A 3,416-nucleotide genomic window follows, 5' to 3' on the forward strand; every position below is an offset into this window, starting at 1 on the left:
TGGTACCAAGTCTTGGTGGTGAAGAAGGGCCCGGCGGACGTCACCAATCTCCGACGTCCGTTACAACATGAGCCAGGCGGTGGAGAACAGGGAGGACATCACGGTGATGAAGACCACGGTGAGGAACGAAGGCTGTCAAGGGATGAGGAAAACCATCACCATGGAGGAGGTGACGGAGACAGAGCACAACTGGCAGATGGACCACAGGGTCTTGGCCACCATCCACGGGGTCTTGCGAACGGCCCTCTTGGCCTTCAACGGGATGGGCTGGGGGGGTCACCAATGTCACCGACATCCCTTGGGTCGGTGGAGCCAGTGCTGGTGAGTACGTCGTCCGCACGCACACAGTGGAGGAGGAGTTGCGGCCCCGCACGGCGTGCACGGTGGCCTTGGAAGGGCATCGCGTGGATGTTCGTGTCCCCTTCGCCGCTCAACTCATCCGCCAGTTCACCGACGGCCAACGGCACCGCGTGGGGGTCACCGGGTGGGCTCACAGCCGGGCGGTGGTGGGCGTCCGCCCCAAGGTCACGGGGTGCTGGCCCATCACCGACATCCTACCCTGCCAGCCGTAGGGATGGCGCCTTCCGGAATATTCCGTCGGGATGCGGAACGTGATGCCACGTGGTTTTATTGTGCAATCTCATTTTTTTGGGTTCCTTATTTTCTTTTATTTTCTCTTTATTTTGATTTCCTCGCCCTAAAAACCCACCATCCTGCTCCAAACCAGGATGGCAGCAACCTGCAATCCAGGAAAACACTTTTTAAAAAAAAAATATTTCCCTATTTTTCATTTTTGCAGCTCCAAAACGAGACAGCATCACCACAGAAAGCGGAAAAATCAATTTTTTTCATCTTTATTTTCCATTTGCTCCAAAATAACCCCCGTTTCACCCAAAAAAACCCACACCAACGATACAGAAAGCAAAAAACCATCACATTGGCGATCTGGATTTTGGCTTTTTTCCCCTGATTTCACCCCAAAACGATGCAGGATGGCAAAAAACAGTGTTTCTTATGGTGTTTTTCTTTTTTCCACCTGATTTTCCTCCCAACCTGGTCCAGTGGCGGATCCTTCCTCAGATGAGCATAATTTTCCTTTTTTTTTTTTTTTAATTTTTCTTGCATGTCATGAAAAATAGTTGCAGAGCAAAAAAAATAAAAATTCTGAAAACATTCCCCAAAAATTTAATTTTCTAAGGAAAAAGGGTGAGAAATCAGGAAAAAAAAAATCCCAATTAAAGGAATGCGAAGGCAACTGCTCATCCCAATGGGATGGGGGCTGGACCCCCCACCCCGCACCCAAGGGGTTAAACCCCTCCCCCCCTTCCCGCCAAGGCAGGAGTGACAGGGGATCTGACCAATGGGAGCGTGGGGAGGGGTCTGACCCGCCCACCGGGGTGGGGGTGGGGAAGTGGCTGTTGGGGGGGGGTCCAGGGGGATTTGGGGGGGTCTGGGGGAGGGGTGCCCCTGCGAAAGTTGGGGGGTTGGGAGGGGTCGAGGTCTGGGGTACCCCAGATTCCTTCGGGGGTGGGGGGGTGGGGGTGCAGTGCATTGCAAGGACCTGCTGAAATGCAACGCGCTGCAAATGCAATTCTGTAGTGCAATGCAAACACAATGCTGCAGTGCAAGCCTGGCACTGCACTGCAAATGCAACACTGCAGTGCGAGCCTGGCACTGCGATGCAAATGCAGTGCTGCAGTGCAGGTGCTGCAACGCAAACGTCATGCTGCAGTGCCAGCCTGGTGGTGTGATGCAAATGCAATGCTGCAGTGTGAGCACCACGCTGCAATGCAAACACAACGCTGCAGTGCAAGTGCTGCACTGCATGGCAATGCTGCAGTGCAAGCCTGGTGTTGCAATGCAAATGCAACGCTGCAGTGCAATGCAGTGCAGTGCAAACACAACGCTGCAGTGCGAGCACCATGCTGCAATGCAAACGCAACACTGCAGTGCAATGCAGTGCAATGCAAATGCAACGCTGCAGTGCAAGCGTGGTGCTGCACTGCAAATGCAACACTGTAGTGCAAGCGCTGCACTGCACTACAAACACGACGCCGCGGCGCAAACACAATGCACAGAGCTGCGGACAACCTGCCGTGCAACACTGCGCACGCTGTACCAGCAGCACCGCTGCAGCTGCAACACCAACCTCACATCCAGGGCACGACCCCCGTTGCCCCGTTGCGTGGCAGTGTGCTGCAACCATGCAGCGCTGCCCCAACCCCGCTGCATCCCTGCAATCGCATGCTGCAAGCATGCACCACAGCTTGGGGGGAGGGGGGGAGGGCCAGATCTGCAGGCAGCGTTGCGTTGCAAACCTCTGCAGCACCGTGCTGCATCGCTGCAACTGCATGCGCTGGGGCCACAGATGCATTTGGGTCGCAACCAACATTTAATTGCATGCTGCAATTAAAATAAACCCTGTGAAGCAGCACGGCAAGTCGGCTAAAAAGGGGGGGCAAAAATGGGGGGAGGGGACATGGGGGGAGGGGCAGGGCAAGCGGCTGGTGAGGTAGGTTGGTCTCTGAAATTTAAGGCCGGGGAAGGGGTGAATAAATATATATATATATATAAAAAAAAAAACCAAAACAAAACAAAAAAGAGGGGGAAAAAAGGTGAGTTGGAATTGGAAGAGAGGGAAGGGGTCCTGGCGGGGGGGCCAGGGTGGAGGTGGCTGGAGGAAGAGGGGGGAAGGACTAGGAAGCCACCAGGATCATGGGGGACGTCAGCCATCAGTTCTTTATCCCACCATCCACGTTGCATCTCCTCTGGGACCAGGGAACCAAGTCCTAGAGCCACCAGGGTCATGGAGAACATCAGCCATCAGCTCATCATCTCACTGTCCACGTTGCAACTCGTCTGGGACCAGGGAACCAAGTCACGGAGCCACCAGGCTCGTGGAGAATGTCAGTCATCATCCCATTGTCCACGTTGCATCTCCTCTGGGACCAGGAAGCTGCATCCTGAAACCACCAGGCTCATGGGGGACATCAGCCACCACCTCACCTTCACTTGTGTCATATCTCTGGGACCAAGGAACCAAGTCCTGGAGCCACCAGAGTCATGGAGAACATCAGCCATCAGCTCATCATCCCACTGTCCACGTTGCATCTCGTCTGGGACCAGGGAACCAAGTCCTGGAGCCAAGAGGCTCGTGGGCGACATCAGCCACCACCTCACCTTCACGCGTGTCACATCTCTGAGATGAGGGAACCAAGTCCTGGAGCCACCAGGCTTATGGAGAACATCACTGCTCATCCCACCACCCACTTTGCACCTCCTCCCGGCAAATCACCCCCATCCACATCCCCTACGTCCCACCAACCAGCAACCCCCCCCATCCCCATCCATGCGGGTTGCCCACCAGGCCCACCCCGCCCCATGGTCCTCCCCACCACCACCAGGACGACGCGGTC

The sequence above is a fragment of the Falco naumanni genome, chromosome 5 (genome assembly GCF_017639655.2).
Source record: "Falco naumanni isolate bFalNau1 chromosome 5, bFalNau1.pat, whole genome shotgun sequence".
In the NCBI taxonomy this organism is placed as follows: Eukaryota; Metazoa; Chordata; class Aves; order Falconiformes; family Falconidae; genus Falco; species Falco naumanni.